This window comes from Salmo salar, unplaced genomic scaffold (assembly GCF_965601325.2).
Source record: "Salmo salar unplaced genomic scaffold, fSalSal1 ptg000206l, whole genome shotgun sequence".
NCBI classification, from domain to species: Eukaryota; Metazoa; Chordata; class Actinopteri; order Salmoniformes; family Salmonidae; genus Salmo; species Salmo salar.
This window is the reverse complement of record NW_027675329.1, coordinates 1,890,107-1,914,320: the sequence shown is the minus strand read 5'-3', so window position 1 is coordinate 1,914,320 and position 24,214 is coordinate 1,890,107. Positions and strand designations below refer to the sequence as shown.

Below are 24,214 nucleotides of genomic sequence, written 5' to 3'. Positions count from 1 at the left end.
GGTCTCTTTTTTGCTTTCTTGAGTAAGGCAGCTCCAAAATGCAGGTGCTTCAGCCTAGCTCAGTGCTTTCTGTGGTGGTGGGGCAAGCCAGCAGAAAATACAGAGCGTTGTGCCGGGATTGGCTCAGTGTTCTGTCACTCATGCGGACACTATGTCAACACCAAGTCTAAGGGTAGAGCTACAAAATTCGAGCCCCTTGGGTGCTGCCATAGAGTGATATTAGATGTTCCCATCCAAGAAGCCTCAAGGTCATTGGCCACAGATAAAATGACGTCAAATTACATTATATCTACAGTAGCTTTGACTGGACTGATCATGTCAACATCATACTTTCAAAATCTTAGCTAGCAGTTATCATCATGAACCAAGTCGACAATATACTTGCAAATCCTTTTTAATCATTGTCATATGAAGAGAAATAATGAAGAGAAAATATAGATAATGGCTCATCGGCCATTGGACATAAACATTACACAACAATTTGGAATTCGCAAATTCAACAATGAGTGGTTTGGAAGGAATCAGTGACAGTGGCTAACTGCAAGCATTGCAAAGCAATCACTAGCCTGCTATTCAGTGGAGTGGCTGTGTGGTCCCAAATCTGGGATTAAGGGGCTGTTTTCCAATTTTAAAATTATAAACATTCAACATTGGCCGTGCTGTCAATAAAGCATGATTTGTGCCGCAATCAAAACAACTGTTAACTCGGAACTACGAAAACTTGACTTCAGTGAGTTCAAGACAATTGGGAAGTTGGGAATAAACAAGCTCCGATTGGGAAAATACATTTTGAATGGTCATCCAACTCGGAATTGTAAATCCGGCTTCTTCCTAGAGCTACGACCTGAAGATGTTTTTTTATTATTTACCAGGCAAGTCAATTAAGAACAAATTGTTATTTACGATGACAGCCTAGGAACAGTGAGTTAACTGCCTTGTTCAGGGGCAGAATGACAGATTAGAAACCACATTTGTTTAAGCAAGTCGGCCATATCAGATATGTTTTTTTAAAGGCAGTAACTGAGGCTGAATGAACTGTTTCGCTGCCAGACAAGGCTCTGCTGATAGCCAGGTGTAGCAGTGGTAAGATGCTAGGACTGCTGTTGGGACAGATTTATGTAGGCCCTAACAGTTTGTGGGTACCGTTTGTCACCGTTATAGTGCAATTCATGTATTGTTTAGTGTTGTGTTGTGTTTTGTAGTGGCTTTGCTGGCATGCATCCCACTTTAAAAATGTTTTGTCCCACCAAGATTTACATGTTAAAATTGCCACTGGATATATAACCCTATATATAGATTTCCTAGCCTACCTTTTTCAGGTAATCAATTCCACGCAGTATTAGCCTTATATTTAACTAATGAATGATGAGTTATACATAATAAGCTACTAACTTATAGCCTCTGCCTCTTGCGCAATAGGCAAGCACCTGTGCTCCGCTGGGCTCTCTCCTTATAAAACGCTCCTTAGCTCTTGGAGTCCTACACAAGAACAGCTAGACTAGAATAGCTTGCTGGACATTATTATTTTTTTGCATTTCTTATACCAATACACTATTGGAAGAGGTTTATTGCTGAATGTTAAATACAGCAGCCAATAGAACTCACGGGTAGTTTGATGTCCAATGGCCGATGAGCTACCCGGACTATTTGCATTGCCCCCTCCTCCCACCCTAATATTAGGCCGCTGTTACTCTCTGTTTATTATCCATGCCTAGTCACTTTAGCTCTACCTGTACGGTCAGTTCCATGAGTATAGGGACAGTGACACAGTTTGCATCATTTTGTCTCTGTACGCCACCACAATGGATTTGAAAGGAAACAATCAAGATGTGCTTTAAGTGTAGACTTTCATCTTCAATTTTAGGGTTTTGTCAAAAAGATTGTATGAACAGTGTAGGAATTACAACCATTTGTAATTGAAGACAACCATCAGCTGTCTTCACTTCCTGAAGTCTGGAACCCCTAGACATCCCCAGATGCTGTGTTTCTTCCCTGGTGATGCTCTGCCAGGCCTTTACTGCAGCTGTCTTCACTTCCTGAAGTCTGGAACCCCTAGACATCCCCAGATGCTGTGTTTCTTCCCTGGTGATGCTCTGCCAGGCCTTTACTGCAGCTGTCTTCACTTCCTGAAGTCTGGAACCCCTAGACATCCCCAGATGCTGTGTTTCTTCCCTGGTGATGCTCTGCCAGGACTTTACTGCAGCTGTCTTCACTTCCTGAAGTCTGGAACCCATAGACATCCCCAGATGCTGTGTTTCTTCCCTGGTGATGCTCTGCCAGGACTTTACTGCAGCTCTTCACTTCCTGAAGGTTCTTGGGTGTTTTTTTATTCTTGCTCACAGATAAAACTGAAGAAATGCAGAATTTACATTACTAATAACACGTAATACATAAACATACTATAAATATAGTATTGAACACTTGAAACATTTCAGGACATTTTTCATGATGTAGATTTAAATATTAAAATGTGATTTAAAAAAATAGAATTTTAGCGAGAACCATTTAAGAGTTATAGTTATTATACAGTCTGATAGCAGTGGTTAGAGTGGCGTTTCGCAGGCAATTCGTACGGACAGTTACACAGGACAGTTACACAGGACAGATACACAGGACAGATACACAGGAGAGATACACAGGACAGTTACACAGGACAGTTACACAGGACAGTTACACAGGACAGTTATACAGGACAGTTACAGGACAGTTAAACAGGACAGTTATACAGGACAGTTAAACAGGACAGTTACACAGGACAGTTACACAGGACAGTGATACAGGACAGTTACACAGGACAGTTATACAGGACAGTTACAGGACAGTTAAACAGGACAGTTAAATAGGACAGTCATACAGGACAGTTACACAGGACAGTTACACAGGACAGTTAAACAGGATAGTTACACAGGACAGTTATACAGGACAGTTATACAGGACAGCTATACAGGACAGTTACACAGGACAGTTATACAGGACAGCTATACAGGACAGCTATACAGGACAGCTATACAGGACAGTTACACAGGACAGTTACAGGACAGTCATACAGGACAGTCACACAGGACAGTTATACAGGACAGTTAAACAGGACAGTTATACAGGACAGTTATACAGGACAGTTACAGGACAGTTAAACAGGACAGTTAAATAGGACAGTCATACAGGACAGTTACACAGGACAGTTATACAGGACAGTTAAACAGGACAGTTACACAGGACAGTTATACAGTACAGCTATACAGGACAGCTATACAGGACAGTTACACAGGACAGTTACAGGACAGTTACACAGGACAGTTATACAGGACAGCTATACAGGACAGTTACACAGGACAGTTACAGGACAGTCATACAGGACAGTTACACAGGACAGTTATACAGGACAGTTATACAGGACAGTTAAACAGGACAGTTTGTGGCTGTTTCTCAGGAGCCTGGTGGTACCTCTTGTTGGAGGGAGCAGGTCATTCATCGGATGGTCAAGAGTGTGCATGTCCTTCACCAGATGCACTGCAGCCTGCTCGCGCCTGCTCTGCAGTGAGGGGAGCTGTGGTTGGACTGCTCCACCTCTGGAGATGTTCCTCAAGGCCCTCCTCTGCACCCTGTCTAGTTGGACCTGCTGCTTTTTACTGCATCCAACTAACAGCACTCCACCGTATTCCAGACAAGGCCTGACCAGGGTAGTATAGACTGGGACCAGATCTTCAGTGGGTCGGCCATTTCTGGCAAGAACAATCAAAAAGCACAGGCGTTTTGAGGCCTTCCTCACTGACTGGTTCACGTGTGTCACCACTGAGGTTAGAGTCTTGATGAAAACCAAGATACTTAGTAGTTGTTACCACGGGTACTTCCTGTCCTCCTAGGATTAGTGGTACAGGTTGATGTGGTGTGAATGATAAGGTTAGAGTCTTGATGAAAACCAAGACACTTAGTAGTTGTTACCACGGGTACTTCCTGTCCTCCTAGGATTAGTGGTGCAGGTTGATGTGGTGTGAATGATAAGGTTAGAGTCTTGATGAAAACCAAGTCATTTAGTAGTTGTTACCACGGGTACTTCCTGTCCTCCTAGGATTAGTGGTGCAGGTTGTGGACGGTCTCTAGAAAAACATAGCCCAATTTCCACAGACTTTTTCCCATTCAGGAGCATGTTGTTGGATGTGGCCGCTCTTCCGGTTGCTTTGCCTCCAAGCCCATGGAAGTGTCCTCTTTGATGCTGGTTAATGATATGGCTCGGGACAGCCCTACATCGTCTGCAAACCAAGTGTCCAGAGTATCACTGAAGACAAGTTTTCGGGTGGACATGTGAAGGAGAAACAGATATGGTGAAACCACACCCCCTTGTGGCACACCAGAGGTGACCTCTGACCATTTGCCATCACCCTCTGTCTTCTTCCTGTGGTGTAGCTGTGGAGCCAGGCTAGTAACCATCACCCTCTGCCTTCTTCCTGTGGTGTAGCTGTGGAGCCAGGCTAGTAACCATCACCCTCTGTCTTCTTCCTGTGGTGTAGCTGTGGAGCCAGGCTAGTAACCATCACCCTCTGTCTTCTTCCTGTGGTGTAGCTGTGGAGCCAGGCTAGTAACCATCACCCTCTGTCTTCTTCCTGTGGTGTAGCTGTGGAGCCAGGCTAGTAACCATCACCCTCTGCCTTCTTCTGGTGGTGTAGCTGTGGAGCCAGGCTAGTAACCATCACCCTCTGCCTTCTGGTGATGTAGCTGTGGAGCCAGGCTAGTACCCTTCACCCTCTGCCTTCTTCCTGTGGTGTAGCTGTGGAGCCAGGCTAGTAACCATCACCCTCTGTCTTCTTCCTGTGGTGTAGCTGTGGAGCCAGGCTAGTAACCATCACCCTCTGTCTTCTTCCTGTGGTGTAGCTGTGGAGCCAGGCTAGTAACCATCACCCTCTGCCTTCTTCCTGTGGTGTAGCTGTGGAGCCAGGCTAGTAACCATCACCCTCTGTCTTCTTCCTGTGGTGTAGCTGTGGAGCCAGGCTAGTAACCATCACCCTCTGTCTTCTTCCTGTGGTGTAGCTGTGGAGCCAGGCTAGTAACCACCACCCTCTGTCTTCTTCTGGTGGTGTAGCTGTGGAGCCAGGCTAGTAACCATCACCCTCTGTCTTCTTCCTGTGGTGTAGCTGTGGAGCCAGGCTAGTAACCACCACCCTCTGTCTTCTTCCTGTGGTGTAGCTGTGGAGCCAGGCTAGTAACCATCACCCTCTGTCTTCTTCCTGTGGTGTAGCTGTGGAGCCAGGCTAGTAACCATCACCCTCTGTCTTCTTCCTGTGGTGTAGCTGTGGAGCCAGGCTAGTAACCATCACCCTCTGCCTTCTTCCTGTGGTGTAGCTGTGGAGCCAGGCTAGTAACCATCACCCTCTGTCTTCTTCCTGTGGTGTAGCTGTGGAGCCAGGCTAGTAACCATCACCCTCTGTCTTCTTCCTGTGGTGTAGCTGTGGAGCCAGGCTAGTAACCATCACCCTCTGTCTTCTTCTTCCTGTGGTGTAGCTGTGGAGCCAGGCTAGTAACCATCACCCTCTGCCTTCTTCCTGTGGTGTAGCTGTGGAGCCAGGCTAGTAACCATCACCCTCTGTCTTCTTCCTGTGGTGTAGCTGTGGAGCCAGGCTAGTAACCATCACCCTCTGTCTTCTTCCTGTGGTGTAGCTGTGGAGCCAGGCTAGTAACCATCACCCTCTGTCTTCTTCCTGTGGTGTAGCTGTGGAGCCAGGCTAGTAACCATCACCCTCTGTCTTCTTCCTGTGGTGTAGCTGTGGAGCCAGGCTAGTAACCATCACCCTCTGTCTTCTTCCTGTGGTGTAGCTGTGGAGCCAGGCTAGTAACCATCACCCTCTGTCTTCTTCCTGTGGTGTAGCTGTGGAGCCAGGCTAGTAACCATCACCCTCTGTCTTCTTCCTGTGGTGTAGCTGTGGAGCCAGGCTAGTAACCATCACCCTCTGCCTTCTTCCTGTGGTGTAGCTGTGGAGCCAGGCTAGTAACCATCACCCTCTGTCTTCTTCCTGTGGTGTAGCTGTGGAGCCAGGCTAGTAACCATCACCCTCTGTCTTCTTCCTGTGGTGTAGCTGTGGAGCCAGGCTAGTAACCATCACCCTCTGTCTTCTTCCTGTGGTGTAGCTGTGGAGCCAGGCTAGTAACCATCACCCTCTGCCTTCTTCCTGTGGTGTAGCTGTGGAGCCAGGCTAGTAACCATCACCCTCTGTCTTCTTCCTGTGGTGTAGCTGTGGAGCCAGGCTAGTAACCATCACCCTCTGTCTTCTTCCTGTGGTGTAGCTGTGGAGCCAGGCTAGTAACCATCACCCTCTGTCTTCTTCCTGTGGTGTAGCTGTGGAGCCAGGCTAGTAACCATCACCCTCTGTCTTCTTCCTGTGGTGTAGCTGTGGAGCCAGGCTAGTAACCATCACCCTCTGTCTTCTTCCTGTGGTGTAGCTGTGGAGCCAGGCTAGTAACCATCACCCTCTGTCTTCTTCCTGTGGTGTAGCTGTGGAGCCAGGCTAGTAACCATCACCCTCTGTCTTCTTCCTGTGGTGTAGCTGTGGAGCCAGGCTAGTAACCATCACCCTCTGTCTTCTTCCTGTGGTGTAGCTGTGGAGCCAGGCTAGTAACCATCACCCTCTGCCTTCTTCCTGTGGTGTAGCTGTGGAGCCAGGCTAGTAACCATCACCCTCTGTCTTCTTCCTGTGGTGTAGCTGTGGAGCCAGGCTAGTAACCATCACCCTCTGCCTTCTTCCTGTGGTGTAGCTGTGGAGCCAGGCTAGTAACCATCACCCTCTGTCTTCTTCCTGTGGTGTAGCTGTGGAGCCAGGCTAGTAACCATCACCCTCTGTCTTCTTCCTGTGGTGTAGCTGTGGAGCCAGGCTAGTAACCATCACCCTCTGTCTTCTTCCTGTGGTGTAGCTGTGGAGCCAGGCTAGTAACCATCACCCTCTGTCTTCTTCTGGTGGTGTAGCTGTGGAGCCAGGCTAGTAACCATCACCCTCTGTCTTCTTCCTGTGGTGTAGCTGTGGAGCCAGGCTAGTAACCATCACCCTCTGTCTTCTTCCTGTGGTGTAGCTGTGGAGCCAGGCTAGTAAACATCACCCTCTGTCTTCTTCCTGTGGTGTAGCTGTGGAGCCAGGCTAGTAACCATCACCCTCTGTCTTCTTCCTGTGGTGTAGCTGTGGAGCCAGGCTAGTAACCATCACCCTCTGTCTTCTTCCTGTGGTGTAGCTGTGGAGCCAGGCTAGTAACCATCACCCTCTGTCTTCTTCCTGTGGTGTAGCTGTGGAGCCAGGCTAGAAACCATCACCCTCTGTCTTCTTCCTGTGGTGTAGCTGTGGAGCCAGGCTAGTAACCATCACCCTCTGTCTTCTTCCTGTGGTGTAGCTGTGGAGCCAGGCTAGTAACCATCACCCTCTGTCTTCTTCCTGTGGTGTAGCTGTGGAGCCAGGCTAATAACCATCACCCTCTGTCTTCTTCCTGTGGTGTAGCTGTGGAGCCAGGCTAGTAACCATCACCCTCTGTCTTCTTCCTGTGGTGTAGCTGTGGAGCCAGGCTAGTAACCATCACCCTCTGTCTTCTTCCTGTGGTGTAGCTGTGGAGCCAGGCTAGTAACCATCACCCTCTGTCTTCTTCTGGTGGTGTAGCTGTGGAGCCAGGCTAGTAACCATCACCCTCTGTCTTCTTCCTGTGGTGTAGCTGTGGAGCCAGGCTAGTAACCATCACCCTCTGCCTTCTTCCTGTGGTGTAGCTGTGGAGCCAGGCTAGTAACCATCACCCTCTGTCTTCTTCCTGTGGTGTAGCTGTGGAGCCAGGCTAGTAACCATCACCCTCTGCCTTCTTCCTGTGGTGTAGCTGTGGAGCCAGGCTAGTAACCATCACCCTCTGCCTTCTTCCTGTGGTGTAGCTGTGGAGCCAGGCTAGTAACCATCACCCTCTGCCTTCTTCTGGTGGTGTAGCTGTGGAGCCAGGCTAGTAACCATCACCCTCTGTCTTCTTCCTGTGGTGTAGCTGTGGAGCCAGGCTAGTAACCATCACCCTCTGCCTTCTTCCTGTGGTGTAGCTGTGGAGCCAGGCTAGTAACCATCACCCTCTGTCTTCTTCCTGTGGTGTAGCTGTGGAGCCAGGCTAGTAACCATCACCCTCTGCCTTCTTCCTGTGGTGTAGCTGTGGAGCCAGGCTAGTAACCATCACCCTCTGTCTTCTTCCTGTGGTGTAGCTGTGGAGCCAGGCTAGTAACCATCACCCTCTGTCTTCTTCCTGTGGTGTAGCTGTGGAGCCAGGCTAGTAACCATCACCCTCTGTCTTCTTCCTGTGGTGTAGCTGTGGAGCCAGGCTAGTAACCATCACCCTCTGTCTTCTTCCTGTGGTGTAGCTGTGGAGCCAGGCTAGTAACCATCACCCTCTGTCTTCTTCCTGTGGTGTAGCTGTGGAGCCAGGCTAGTAACCATCACCCTCTGTCTTCTTCCTGTGGTGTAGCTGTGGAGCCAGGCTAGTAACCATCACCCTCTGTCTTCTTCCTGTGGTGTAGCTGTGGAGCCAGGCTAGTAACCATCAACCTCTGCCTTCTTCCTGTGGTGTAGCTGTGGAGCCAGGCTAGTAACCATCACCCTCTGTCTTCTTCCTGTGGTGTAGCTGTGGAGCCAGGCTAGTAACCATCACCCTCTGCCTTCTTCCTGTGGTGTAGCTGTGGAGCCAGGCTAGTAACCATCACCCTCTGCCTTCTTCCTGTGGTGTAGCTGTGGAGCCAGGCTAGTAACCATCACCCTCTGCCTTCTTCTGGTGGTGTAGCTGTGGAGCCAGGCTAGTAACCATCACCCTCTGTCTTCTTCCTGTGGTGTAGCTGTGGAGCCAGGCTAGTAACCATCACCCTCTGCCTTCTTCCTGTGGTGTAGCTGTGGAGCCAGGCTAGTAACCATCACCCTCTGTCTTCTTCCTGTGGTGTAGCTGTGGAGCCAGGCTAGTAACCATCACCCTCTGCCTTCTTCCTGTGGTGTAGCTGTGGAGCCAGGCTAGTAACCATCACCCTCTGTCTTCTTCCTGTGGTGTAGCTGTGGAGCCAGGCTAGTAACCATCACCCTCTGTCTTCTTCCTGTGGTGTAGCTGTGGAGCCAGGCTAGTAACCATCACCCTCTGTCTTCTTCCTGTGGTGTAGCTGTGGAGCCAGGCTAGTAACCATCACCCTCTGTCTTCTTCCTGTGGTGTAGCTGTGGAGCCAGGCTAGTAACCATCACCCTCTGTCTTCTTCCTGTGGTGTAGCTGTGGAGCCAGGCTAGTAACCATCACCCTCTGTCTTCTTCCTGTGGTGTAGCTGTGGAGCCAGGCTAGTAACCATCACCCTCTGTCTTCTTCCTGTGGTGTAGCTGTGGAGCCAGGCTAGTAACCATCAACCTCTGCCTTCTTCCTGTGGTGTAGCTGTGGAGCCAGGCTAGTAACCATCACCCTCTGCCTTATTCTTCCTGTGGTGTAGCTGTGGAGCCAGGCTAGTAACCATCACCCTCTGTCTTCTTCCTGTGGTGTAGCTGTGGAGCCAGGCTAGTAACCTTGGACACAGTTCAATGTCAGACAGATGTTGCAGGAGCTTTGCGTGATCTACTCCATCAAAGGCTTTGGACATATCAACAAGTAACAGCCTCACCATTGGAGTGTTTGTGTTTCACAAGGGCGGTAGTAGTGCTGACATTTACTCTTGAGGTGCTGACTTGTTGCACCCTCGACAACTACTGTGATTATTATTATTTGACCATGCTGGTCATTTATGAACATTTGAACATCTTGGCCATGTTCTGTTATAATCTCCACCCGGCACAGCCAGGAGAGGAGTTGGTTCCTGGTTCCTCTCTAGGTTTCTTCCTAGGTTTTGGCCATTCTAGGGAGTTTTTCCTAGCCACCGTGCTTCTACACCTGCATTGCTTGCTGTTTTGGGGGCTTTAGGCTGGGTTCCTGTACAACACTTTGAGATATCAGCTGATGTAAGAAGGGCTTTGTAAATACATTAGATTTGATTTGATTTGCTGGACTTTGGGAGGTAGGCATACTGATTTGTGCACTCAGATAAAACTGTTGGCATGAGTTTTTTTATAATGAAGCTCTCCTGGATTTTTCCAAGGCATGAAGTTAGAGAGATGGGCCTCCAGTCACTCGTTGTACATGGTGTTGACACAGTCTCTCCCTCCAAGCCGAGACTGTTGATGAAAACTGAAATGACTCAAATCAAATCAAATGGTATTTGTCACCTGCGTCGAATACAACAGGTGTAGCCCTTACAGGGATATGCTGACTTACAAGCCCTGAACCAACAATGCAGTTTTAAGAAGAAGAAGAAAAAAAAGTAACAAATAAAAGTAACAAATAATTAAAGAGCAGCAGTATAATACCAATAGCGAGGCTATATACAGGGTATTACGGTACAGAGTCAATGTGGAGACTATATACAGGGTATTACGGTACAGATTCAATGTGGAGGCTATATACAGGGGGTACCGGTACAGAGTCAATGTGGAGGCTATATACAGGGTATTACGGTACAGAGTCAATGTGGAGGCTATATACAGGAGGTACCGGTACAGAGTCAATGTGGAGGCTATATACAGGGGGTACCGGTACAGAGTCAATGTGGAGGCTATATACAGGGGGTACCGGTACAGAGTCAATGTGGAGGCTATATACAGGGTATTACGGTACAGAGTCAATGTGGATGCTATATACAGGGGGTACCGGTACAGAGTCAATGTGGAGGCTATATACAGGGGGTACCGGTACAGAGTCAATGTGGAGGCTATATACAGGGGGTACCGGTACAGAGTCAATGTGGAGGCTATATACAGGGGGGTACCAGTACAGAGTCAATGTGGAGGCTATATACAGGGGGTACCGGTACAGAGTCAATGTGAAGGCTATATACAGGGGGTACCGGTACAGAGTCAATGTGGAGGCTATATACAGGGGGTACCGGTACAGAGTCAATGTGGAGGCTATATACAGGGGGTACCGGTACAGAGTCAATGTGGAGGCTATATACAGGGGGTACCAGTACAGAGTCAATGGGGAGGCTATATACAGGGGGTACCAGTACAGAGTCAATGTGGAGGCTATATACAGGGTACCGGTACAGAGTCAATGTGGAGGCTATATACAGGGGGGTACCTGTACAGAGTCAATGTGGAGGCTATATACAGGGGGTACCGGTACAGAGTCAATGTGGAGGCTATATACAGGGGGTACCGGTACAGAGTCAATGTGGAGGCTATATACAGGGGGTACCGGTACAGAGTCAATGTGCTGGGGCACCGGTTAGTCGACGTAATTGAGGTAATATGTACATGTAGGTAGCGTTATTAAAGTGACTATGCATAGATAATAACAGAGAGCAGCAGCGTAAACCTCCTCAACCCCTCTTTTACGCTGCTGCTACTCTCTGTTTATCTTATATGCATAGTCACTTTAACTATACATTCATGTACATACTACCTCAATTGGGCCGACCAACCAGTGCTCTCTCACATTGGCTAACCGGGCTATCTGCATTGTGTCCCACCACCCGCAAACCCCTCTTTTTACGCTACTGCTACTCTCTGTTCATCATATATGCATAGTCACTTTAACTATATCTACATGTACATACTACCTCAATCAGCCTGACTAACCGGTGTCTGTATATAGCCTATACATTCATGTACATACTACCTCAGTTGGCCCGACCAACCAGTGCTCCTGCACATTAGCTAACCGGGCTATATACAGGGTATTACGGTACAGAGTCAATGTGGAGGCTATAGACAGGGTATTACGGTACAGAGTCAATGTGGAGGCTATATACAGGGGGTACCGGTACAGAGTCAATGTGGAGGCTATATACAGGGTGTTACGGTACAGAGTCAATGTGGAGGCTATATACAGGGTGTTACGGTACAGAGTCAATGTGGAGGCTATATACAGGGGGTACCGGTACAGAGTCAATGTGGAGGCTATATACAGGGGGTACCGGTACAGAGTCAATGTGGAGGCTATAATCAGGGTGTTACGGTACATAGTCAATGTGGAGGCTATATACAGGTGGTACCGGTACAGAGTCAATGTGGAGGCTATATACAGGGGGTACCGGTACAGAGTCAATGTGGAGGCTATATACAGGGTGTTACGGTACAGAGTCAATGTGGAGGCTATATACAGGGGGTACCGGTACAGAGTCAATGTGGAGGCGATATACAGGGGGTACCGGTACAGAGTCAATGTGGAGGCTATATACAGGGTGTTACGGTACAGAGTCAATGTGGAGGCTATATACAGGGGGTACCGGTACAGAGTCAATGTGCAGGGGCACCGGTTAGTCGACGTAATTGAGGTAATATGTACATGTAGGTAGCGTTATTAAAGTGACTATGCATAGATAATAACAGCGAGCAGCAGCGTAAACCCCCTCAACCCCTCTTTTACTCTGCTGCTACTCTCGGTTTATCTTATATGCATAGTCACTTTAACTATACATTCATGTACATACTACCTCAATTGGGCCGACCAACCAGTGCTCCCTGCACATTGGCTAACCGGGCTATCTGCATTGTGTCCCACCACCCGCAAACCCCTCTTTTTACGCTACTGCTACTCTCTGTTCATCATATATGCATAGTCACTTTAACCATATCTACATGTACATACTACCTCAATCAGCCTGACTAACCGGTGTCTGTATATAGCCTCTCTACTTTTATTTTCAAATGTCTTTGAACTGTTGTTTTATTTCTTTACTTACCTACACACACACATACCTTTTTTTTCGCACTATTGGTTAGATCCTGTAAGTCAGCATTTCACTGTAAGGTCTACACCTGTTGTATTCGGTACACGTGACAAATAAACTTTGATTTGATTTGAAAGAGGGTGGTGGGGGTGGGGGCAATGCAAATAGTCTGGGTAGCCATTTGATTAGATGTACAGGAGTCTTATGGCTTGGGGGTAGAAGGTGTTTAGAAGCCTCTCGGATCTAGACTTGCGCTCCGGTACCGCTTGCCGTGCGGTAGCAGAGAGAACAGTCTGAATAGGGTGCCTGGAGTCTTTGACCATTTTTAGGGCCTTCCTCTGACACCGCCTGGTATAGAGTTCCTGGATGGCAGGAAGCTTGGCCCCGGTGATGTACTGGGCCGTTCGCACTACCCTCTGTAGTGCCTTGCGGTCGGAGGTCCGAACAGTTGCCATACCAGGCAGTGATGCAACCCGTCAGGATGCTCTCGATGGTGCAGCTGTAGAACCTTTTGAGGAATATTTTCCTCTTCACAACTGTCTAGGTCGTGAAGATCTTCCACTTAAGTATGCTGGAGGAGCGCTTCTCTCGCCTGTCGACAGTGTCAACGCTGTCAAGGCTCTCTCCATGAGGATGTGCTCTGTACCAGGTACACACATATATATATACACACACACACCCAAATGCATACAATTAGTATACAGATATGTGTGTTTGAAAGTTACTTTGCCGGTACATCGTTAGTGTGACTCTCTCGAAGGGTGATGTCAAGCTCCAAGTTTGTTTAAAATCTAAAGATAACTTAGGTAAATAAATACATAGGTGACATTTCTGAAATGGGAGATACTCTATTCACTTCTGAAATAGGAGATACTCTATATTCACTTCTGAAATAGGAGATACTCTATATTCACTTCTGAAATAGGAGATACTTTATTCACTTCTGAAATGGGAGATACTCTATTTTCACTTCTGAAATAGGAGATACTCTATTCACTTCTGAAATAGGAGATACTCTATTCACTTCTGAAATAGGAGATACTCTATATTCACTTCTGAAATAGGAGATACTCTATTCACTTCTTAAATATGTAGTGCAGGGAAACATTAACATATATGTTAACATAGACTCACTCTGAACAATCCATCAACATATATGTTAACATAGACTCACTCTGAACTACCCATCAACATATATGTTAACATAGACTCACTCTGAACTACCCATCAACATATATGTTAACATAGACCCACTCTGAACTACCCATCAACATATATGTTAACATAGACTCACTCTGAACTACCCATCAACATATATCTTACACATAGACTCACTCTGAACTATCCATCAACATATATGTTACACATAGACCCACTCTGAACTACCCATCAACATATATGTTAACATAGACCCACTCTGAACTACCCATCAACATATATGTTAACATAGACCCACTCTGAACTACCCATCAACATATATGTTAACATAGACCCACTCTGAACTACCCATCAACATATATGTTAACATAGACTCACTCTGAACTACCCATCAACATATATGTTACACATAGACTCACTCTGAACTATCCATCAACATATATGTTAACATAGACCCACTCTGAACTACCCATCAACATATATGTTAACATAGACCCACTCTGAACTACCCATCAACATATATGTTAACATAGACCCACTCTGAACTACCCATCAACATATATGCTAACATAGACCCACTCTGAACTACCCATCAACATATATGCTAACATAGACCCACTCTGAAATACCCATCAACATATATGTTAACATAGACTCACTCTGAACTACCCATCAACATATATGTTACACATAGACCCACTCTGAACTACACATCAACATATATGTTAACATAGACCCACTCTGAACTACCCATCAACATATATGTTAACATAGACTCACTCTGAACTACCCATCAACATATATCTTACACATAGACTCACTCTGAACTATCCATCAACATATATGTTACACATAGACCCACTCTGAACTACCCATCAACATATATGTTAACATAGACCCACTCTGAACTACCCATCAACATATATGTTAACATAGACCCACTCTGAACTACCCATCAACATATATGCTAACATAGACCCACTCTGAAATACCCATCAACATATATGTTAACATAGACTCACTCTGAACTACCCATCAACATATATGTTACACATAGACTCACTCTGAACTATCCATCAACATATATGTTAACATAGACCCACTCTGAACTACCCATCAACATATATGTTAACATAGACCCACTCTGAACTACCCATCAACATATATGTTAACATAGACCCACTCTGAACTACCCATCAACATATATGCTAACATAGACCCACTCTGAACTACCCATCAACATATATGCTAACATAGACCCACTCTGAAATACCCATCAACATATATGTTAACATAGACTCACTCTGAACTACCCATCAACATATATGTTACACATAGACCCACTCTGAACTACACATCAACATATATGTTAACATAGACCCACTCTGAACTACACATCAACATATATGTTAACATAGACCCACTCTGAACTACCCATCAACATATATGTTAACATAGACCCACTCTGAAATACCCATCAACATATATGCTACACACACTACACACTAACACACACAAACTAGATGTTGCCAGTTCAATGCCCCAGTAACCAAGCTGTCAGAGCAGAAGTCTCTTAAAAAGCATGGGCTGAGGCACACCGCTAAATGTTTGTACAGTTGCTGAGCAACGGAGGGTAAACAGTATCCAAAGAAAGAAAGGAAGTCTCTCAACAATGGTTGTATTAAATAGTTGGAATCATGTGACATGTGACTTCCTTCCTTTATGTTTAGAACATCTGTCTGAAAACATATCCCTTCAGATAGCTGCTGTTTCTTGAACATTTTACTTGCAATGATTGTGATGTGTGGTTGTTTTTGCCTACTTTAGTTGAATGCAAAGTCAGTGTGTAGTTGAATGGAAACATTTAGTTGAATGGAAGTTGCTAAATGTAGTTCAGTTTGTAGAGCGTGGCGCTTGCAATGCCAGGATAGTGGGTTTGATTCCCGGGACCACCCATACGTAAAATGTATGTTCTGGGTAAAAGCATCTTCTAAATGGCAGATGATTATTATTATTAAGTTAATGTACATGTTTCTGTCCCTCTGCCTCATATTCTACATGAGGAAGAAGGTGCAGAAAGACCTGGATGATCAGGAGAACCTGGTGTCCCGCTTTGGATTGTGAGAGACAAAACCAACAGAGACTCCATATTCACCGACTCCCCTCTCCTTTTTTGAAAGTTAAACTTTATTTAACTAGGCAAGTTAGTTAAGAACAAATCCTTATTTACAATGACAGCCTACCGGGGAACAGTGGGTGAACTGCCTAGTTCAGGGGCAGAACGACAGATTCTTACTTTGTCAGCTCAGGGATTCAATCCATCAACATTTTGGTTACTGGCCCAACTCTCTAACCACTAGGCTACCTCCTCTACTTATCTTTTTCCCTGTGCTGGAAAGGATTTGTACTGTATTTTCTTCTGGTAAAAATGCTAAATGTTACACTTATTTTCTTGAAATATGAATAAATAAATGGCATCTTTTTGTAGAAATGTGTCTTGTCATTGTTGTCTGTCTTCAGTCTAGAAGACCTCAGTTGCATTGAACCATAAGTGGTTGTGGTTTTGTACTATTTTGAGTACCAAACGTTGTGCTCATTTTGTGATAACCGATGTGTTACTGTTGTCTGTGGTAAAGCAGTAGGTCATTTGTTTTACTCTACTTCACTTCTAACAGGCTACATTTCAGGCTCCTATGGAGCAAAACATATTCCAAAATTATGTTTTTTTTCCACAACCAAAACAAACTGCAAATGCATCTTTGTAGAGTTTGTAGAGTCACCAACTTCATGTAGTCACTGCGTGTAAGGAATATGGGACTAAATATTAAAGATTTGACTACTTCAATACACTCCAAGACAGTGTTTCCCAACTCCGGTCCTCGAGTACCTCCGGGGCTACAACAAAACGTGTGCTGTTGGGAGTAGACTACTCTGGGACCGGAGTTGGGAAACACTGCTCTAAGTGAATTGGTCAGAATACTTATGACTTCTTCAAATGGGGGGACTAGATACATAACGTGCATTCATTTCTAAACTGTGAAACAGATATGCATGAAAATACCTTCAAATAAAAGGTGACATATACTGTCACCTCATATTAAATATTTGGTCTCAAATCCAAAATGCTGGAGTATAGAACCAAATGTAGCTTTATTGTCAAAATACATATGAGGACTGTATATGCATTTATATTCCCTCTACTCAGTCTCCCTGCTTCTGCTCCTAACCTGTCATGTATATAAATAATCAATAGGAATTAAGGTTGTGTGTTTATACCTTTATCTGGTCCAGAAGGTTGTGTGTTTATACCTCTATCTGGTCTAGAAGGTTGTGTGTTTATACCTTTATCTGGTCTAGAAGGTTGTGTGTTTATACCTCTATCTGGTCCAGAAGGTTGTGTGTTTATACCTCTATCTGGTCTAGAAGGTTGTGTGTTTATACCTTTATCTGGTCCAGAAGGTTGTGTGTTTATACCTCTATCTGGTCTAGAAGGTTGTGCGTTTATACCTTTATCTGGTCTAGAAGGTTGTGTGTTTATACCTCTATCTGGTCTAGAAGGTTGTGTGTTTATACCTTTATCTGGTCTAGAAGGTTGTGTGTTTATACCTCTATCTGGTCTAGAAGGTTGTGTGTTTGTACCTTTATCTGGTCCAGAAGGTTGTGTGTTTATACCTCCTTCTGGTCTAGAAGGTTGTGTGTTTATACCTCTATCTGGTCTAGAAGGTTGTGTGTTTGTACCTTTATCTGGTCCAGAAGGTTGTGTGTTTTACCTCTATCTGGTCTAGAAGGTTGTGTGTTTATACCTTTATCTGGTCTAGAAGGTTGTGTGTTTATACCTCTATCTGGTCTAGAAGGTTGTGTGTTTATACCTCTATCTGGTCCAGAAGGTTGTGTGTTTATACCTCTATCTGGTCTAGAAGGTTGTGTGTTTATACCTCTATCTGGTCTAGAAGGTTGTGTGTTTATACCTCTATCTGGTCTAGAAGGTTGTGTGTTTATACCTCTATCTGGTCTAGAAGGTTGTGTGTTTGTACCTCTATCTGGTCTAGAAGGTTGTGTGTTTATACCTCTATCTGGTCTAAAAGGTTGTGTGTTTATACCTCTATCTGGTCTAGAAGGTTGTGTGTTTATACCTTTATCTGGTCTAGAAGGTTGTGTGTTTATACCTCTATCTGGTCTAGAAGGTTGTGTGTTTGTACCTCTATCTGGTCTAGAAGGTTGTGTGTTTGTACCTCTATCTGGCAATCCACCAAATTCACTTCAATATTCACCACCAACATTGACCAATATCAGTCAATACTAAAATTAAATGAGTGTCTAAACCAAAGCTTTATTTTTCTTGAGAAACTCTGGCATACTGTACACAGACAGAGACGTGTGTGTTGTGTTTACTGTATGATGCAACACATGTTTAACAAACAAATATTTACAAATGATTTGATCACACTTAACAAACTAACCGAAGGGTGTGTGTGTGACTGTTGTCATGGAGACCCAGGTGTTCCTCCAGGACCGAGAAGGCTACTCTACCTGGCACAAAGACACTGAGCAAGGGTAACAGCCGGCTAGTCCAAAAGCTGGATAGAGGGGCTCAGTGAATGTGGTGTGGAATGTGTACATGTGGGTCAATGTGTCAGAGAAGACCGTGTAGAAGGACAGGGTGCTGGCCGGCCAGTCCAGATACACTCCTATTCTGTGCTTGGAGGGGTCACTAAAGGGGGGGAATTTAATAACAGTGCCATTATGATGAAAATGCATTTGGTGCTGTATACACCAGGACTTGTCATTGCTTCCAATGCCATAGTCATGGCTGGCCTTTTCTTTTGATTCCTTTGTATGTCACTCTGAGAACAGCGTCATCAATTTTTTATTTGGGGGGGGGGGGGGTTAGAAGGATTACTTTATCCTATCCCAGGTATTCCTTAAAGAGGTGGGGTTTCAGGTGTCTCCGGAAGGTGGTGATTGACTCCGCTGTCCTGGCGTCGTGAGGGAGCATGTTCCACCATTGGGGTGCCAGAGCAGCGAACAGTTTTGACTGGGCTGAGCGGGAACTGTGCTTCCGCAGAGGTAGGGAGGCGAGCAGGCCAGTGGTGGATGAACGCAGTGCCCTTGTTTGGGTGTAGGGCCTGATCAGAGCCTGAAGGTACGGAGGTGCCGTTACCCTCACAGCTCCGTAGGCAAGCACCATGGTCTTGTAGCAGATGCGAGCTTCAACTGGAAGCCAGTGATAGTGTGCAGAGGAGCGGGGTGACGTGAGAGAACTTGGGAAGGTTGAACACCAGACGGGCTGCGGCGTTCTGGATGAGTTGTAGGGGTTTTATGGCACAGGCAGGGAGCCCAGCCAACAGCGAGTTGCAGTAATCCAGACGGAAGATGACAAGTGCCTGGATTAGGACCTGCGCCGCTTCCTGTGTGAGGCAGGGTCGTACTCTGCGAATGTTGTAGAGCATGAACCTACAGGATCGGGTCACCGCCTTGATGTTAGTGGAGAAGGACAGGGTATTGTCCAGGGTAACGCCAAGGCTCTTAGCACTCTGGGAGGAGGACACAATGGAGTTGTGATGGCGAGTTGTGATGGCGAGATCATGGAACGGGCAGTCCTTCCCCGGGAGGAAGAGCAGCTCCGTCTTGCCGAGGTTCAGCTTGAGGTGGTGATCCGTCATCCACACTGATTTGTCTGCCAGACATGCAGAGATGCGATTCACTACTTGGTTATGAGAAGGGGGAAAGGAGAAGATTAATTGTGTGTCGTATGCGTATGGTAACACCTCCTATTGTAACACCTCCTATAGTAACCACTCCTATGGCAACACATCCTATAGTAACACCTCCTATGGTAACACCTCCTATGGTAACACCTCCTACGGTAACACCTCCTACGGTAACACCTCCTACGGTAACACCTCCTATGGCTATGGTAACACCTCCTATGGTAACACCTCCTATGGTAACACCTCCTATGGCTATGGTAACACCTCCTATGGTAACACCTCCTATTGTAACACCTCCTATTGTAACACATCCTATAGTAACACATCCTATAGTAACACCTCCTATGGTAACACCTTCTATGGTAACACCTCCTATGGCTATGGTAACACCTCCTATGGTAACACCTCCTATGGTAACACCTCCTATGGTAACACCTCCTATGGCTATGGTAACACCTCCTATGGTAAAACCTCCTATGGTAACACCTCCTATGGTAACACCACCTATGGTATCACCTCCTATGGCTATGGTAAAACCTCCTATGGTAATACCTCCTATGGCTATGGTAACACCTCCTATGGTAACAACTCCTATGGCTATGGTAACACCTCCTATGGTAACACCTCCTATGGTAACACCACCTATGGCAACACCTCCTATGGCTATGGTAACACCTCCTATGGTAACACCTCCTATGGTAACATCTCCTATGGTAACACCTCCTATGGTAACACCTCCTATGGTAACACCTCCTATGGCTATGGTAACACCTCCTATGGTAACACCTCCTATGGTAACACCTCCTATGGTAACACCTCCTACGGTAACATCTCCTATGGGTATGGTAACACCTCCTATGGTAACACCTCCTATGGTAACACCTCCTATGGCTATGATAACACCTCCTATGGTAACACCTCCTATCGCTATGGTAACACCTCCTATGGTAACACCTCCTATGGTAACACCTCCTATGGTAACACCACCTATGGTAACACCTCCTATGGTAACACCTCCTATGGTAACACCTCCTATGGCAACACCTCCTATGGTAACACCTCCTATGGTAACACCTCCTATGGTAACACCTCCTATGGTAACACCTCCTATGGCTATGGAAACACCTCCTATGGTAACACCTCCTATGGCTATGGTAACACCTCCTATGGTAACACCTCCTATGGTAACACCACCTATGGCAACACCTCCTATGGCTATGGTAACACCTGCTATGGTAACACCTCCTATGGTAACACCACCTATGGTAACACCTCCTATGGTAACACCTCCTATGGTAACACATCCTATGGTAACACCTCCTATGGTAACACCTCCTATGGTAACACCTCCTATGGTAACACCTCCTATGGCTATGGTAACACCTCCTATGGTAACACCTCCTATGGTAACACCTCCTATGGCTATGGTAACACCTCCTATGGTAACACCTCCTACGGCAACACCTCCTATGGCTATGGTAACACCTCCTATGGTAACACATCCTATGGTAACACATCCTATGGTAACACCTCCTATGGTAACACCTCCTATGGTAACACCTCCTATGGTAACACCTCATATGGTAACACCTCATATGGCTATGGAAACACCTCCTATGGTAACACCTCCTATGGCTATGGTAACACCTCCTATGGTAACACCTCCTATGGCTATGGTAACACCTCCTATGGTAACACATCCTATGGTAACACCTCCTATGGTAACAGCTCCTATGGCTATGGTAACACCTCCTATGTTAACAACTCCTATGGTAACACCTCCTATGGTAACACCTCCTATGGCTATGGTAACACCTCCTATGGTAACAACTCCTATGGTAACACCTCCTATGGTAACACCTCCTATGGTAACACCTCATATGGCTATGGTAACACCTCCTATGGTAACACCTCCTATGGTAACACCTCCTATGGTAACACCTCCTGTGGTAACACCTCCTGTGGCTATGGTAACACCTCATATGGTAACACCTCCTATGGTAACACCTCCTATGGTAACACCTCCTATGGCTATGGTAACACCTCCTATGGTAACACCTCATATGGCTATGGTAACACCTCATATGGCTATGGTAACACCTCATATGGTAACACCTCCTATGGTAACACCTCCTATGGTAACACCTCCTACGGTAACACCTCCTGTGGTAACACCTCCTATGGCTATGGTAACACCTCCTATGGTAACACCTCATATGGTAACACCTCCTATGGCTATGGAAACATCTCCTATGGTAACACCTCCTATGGCTATGGTAACACCTCCTATGGTAACACCTCATATGGCTATGGTAACACCTCCTATGGTAACACCTCCTATGGTAACACCTTCTATGGTAACACCTCCTATGGTAACACCTCCTATGGTAACACCTCCTATGGCTATGGTAACACCTCCTATGGTAACACCTCATATGGTAACACCTCCTATGGCTATGGAAACACCTCCTATGGTCACACCTCCTATGGCTATGGTAACACCTCCTATGGTAACACCTCCTATGGCTATGGTAACACCTCCTATGTTAACAACTCCTATGGTAACACCTCCTATGGTAACACCTCCTATGGCTATGGTAACACCTCCTATGGTAACACCTCCTATGGTAACACCTCCTATGGCTATGGTAACACCTCCTATGTTAACAACTCCTATGGTAACACCTCCTATGGTAACACCTCCTATGGCTATGGTAACACCTCCTATGGCTATGGTAACACCTCCTATGGTAACACCTCCTATGGTAACACCTCTTATGGTAACACCTCCTATGGTAACACCTCCTATGAATACCCTCTTCATAATGCATTATATGTGCATTCATCTGCATAATACGCAATGCAAAATAACCTATTAGCTGCTATGTCATGCATCATAATAATGCATTAAGCAGATGTATTTATCATTCATTATGTATTGTGTCTTCTTTGTGTTGTCTTTCTCTTCATATTGTGGTGGTAGTGTGTGTTCCTTGATGCGCTCTGGGTCTCTCTGGATACTGGAGACAGACCACCACGCAACTCACTGTGGACAAAGAGAGATGGTTTAACCAAAAAAACGATTCATTTACACCCACACCACATCACACGCGCACAAAGTCAAACGTTTGACAACTTACCCTTTTAGCGTGGCACTGCATTGTGCAACCTGGGAGGAGTCATCTAGAAATTGAACAAAATAGGAAAATATATTATATTCTCCTACAGTTCTGAAGGTGATTTGATTGAATAAAGTATGAATATAATAATATGTCAGAGGAAACCTTTTCCTCACAGCATGTAAAGAAAGTGGAAGAGTTATGTTTTTACCGTTGTTCTGAGTGATGTTGATGTTACCTCCTACTTCCTTATTGCTGATCACTGGGGCACATAGACTGCTTCCACCCTCAGCTGTGAGGGAAGACTGGGGATTGTAGGCTGGGAAGACTGGGGATTGTCGGTCTGGGGGGACTGGGGATTGTAGACTGGGGAGACTGGGGATTGTAGGCTGGGGAGACTGGGGATTGTAGGCTGGGGAGACTGGGGATTGAAGACTGGGGATTGTAGGCTGGGGATTGTAGGCTGGGGAGACTGGGGATTGTAGGCTGGGGATTGTAGGCTGGGGAGACTGGGGATTGTAGGCCAGGAAGACTAGGAGAGACAATGAGAGATAGAGGTAACACTGGCCTCTATGTCCTCAACCTGGTACTACAACACAAGGCAATACTGACTTGAACCATTTCAGGGAAATTGGTCTGACCTTTGTTGAAAGAGCGTTTCTCCACTGTTGCCCTCTGCTTTCCTCCCTTCAGTGTACTCCTTTTTTCTTCCCAAAGACAAACTTCTCTTTTTGGAGAAAGCGGTAATGTCCCTCTCCTCTCTCCTCCCTTTGGAGCAATTGCTCCCCATCTCTTTCTCTCAAGTCTCAATCTACAGAACATGAGTGAACTCATGAAAACATATTTTTGTATTCTTCAGAAGTCCAAATGTCTAAAACGCCAAATGTGTACTGAACCTTACCAAATTAAAGACAATTGCTGTTACCTAGAAAACAGTTAGAAATATATTTTACTATTTTATGTATTTCAAATCCATTCGAGTTTGATAAATTGTCAATAACACTTGACTTTCTGTTCCACCACATCAGTAGCACCTAAATATTTGGTTCAAGAAAGATTTATTTCAGAAGTTAATCCAAAACAAACATAATATATTGTAATTATTGAAAGAAGATCCTTATCTTTCTGGTAATAGACATTTACTGCGGCGTCACAGTCATGTCGTCCGAGTTTGGCTGGTGTAGGTTGTTATTGTAAATTAGAATTTGTTCTTAACTGACTTGCCTAGTTAAATAAAGGTTCAATAAAAATAAATGTTATTGTGTGAGAGAGAGAGAGAGAGAGAGAGAGAGAGAGAGAGAGAGAGAGAGAGAGAGAGAGAGAGAGAGAGAGAGAGAGACAGACAGACAGACAGACAGACAGACAGACAGACAGACAGACAGACAGACAGACAGACAGACAGACAGACAGACAGACAGACAGACAGACAGACAGACAGACAGACAGACAGACAGACAGACAGACAGACAGACAGACAGACAGACAGACAGACAGACAGACAGACA

The 24,214-nt window shown here is 45.7% G+C and overlaps 1 long non-coding RNA gene across 1 annotated transcript; it reads right to left on the bottom strand.

The window, feature by feature from the left end:
• Window positions 1-22,338: 22,338 nt before the first annotated feature.
• On the bottom strand, window positions 22,339-24,214 carry LOC145867126 (uncharacterized). The gene is made up of 3 exons (XR_014383230.1): window positions 22,921-24,214; window positions 22,731-22,773; window positions 22,339-22,636 (listed from the first exon to the last, which is right to left on the bottom strand). It is a non-coding gene; the product is annotated as an uncharacterized LOC145867126 (long non-coding RNA).